Source organism: Penaeus monodon, chromosome 20, assembly GCF_015228065.2.
Source record: "Penaeus monodon isolate SGIC_2016 chromosome 20, NSTDA_Pmon_1, whole genome shotgun sequence".
Lineage (NCBI taxonomy): Eukaryota > Metazoa > Arthropoda > Malacostraca > Decapoda > Penaeidae > Penaeus > Penaeus monodon.
The window spans coordinates 40930417-40930898 of NC_051405.1; the positions used below are offsets into that span (position 1 = coordinate 40930417).

General features: G+C 41.5%; 1 protein-coding gene across 1 annotated transcript in view; it reads right to left on the minus strand.

Annotated features, from left to right (window-relative positions):
• The window catches only part of LOC119585821 (neuroparsin-A-like), a gene marked incomplete in the record, with an annotated part of 3330 nt that overhangs the window by 2709 nt on the left and 139 nt on the right, over positions 1–482 (minus strand). The window contains 1 exon segment of the mRNA XM_037934547.1: positions 29–322.

The window sequence follows — 482 nt, forward strand, 5'->3', positions numbered from 1 at the left end:
ACAAATTTAGCTTTTCGATTAATTTTACCTTTGGTTGTAGAAGTAAGAGAAGGGATTAGGGCAAGGGCGAGTTTGCTTCTACTCTCCTGCGCGCCGTCAGAAGGCTGGCAAGTTACTATGTCCAACTCGAGCTTATATATGCTGCCCCTCAACCGCGCAGCCGCGATGTGGATACTTACTATTGGCTGATACCGAGTGGAAGGAGGAGCTTAGCTTAGTCTTAGCCACGCCCTCATGGTCAAGGCCAGAAGGTACCAACTGCTTCCCTTGTCATAGCTGAAACACTCGACACAGGCAGGCCAAACACGAGAAAGCAATAAGAAAAAGGTAAAGGGGTTTCAAAAAAGCTAAATCACAGTTCTGAAACGGTTCGAATCTTCGTCGATGACTTATCACCTTTTGTCAGTAATTTGTTAATTCAACACAAATTGATATAAATAAATTTATATAAGTTTTTTTTATTGCTAATTGACATTTAATTG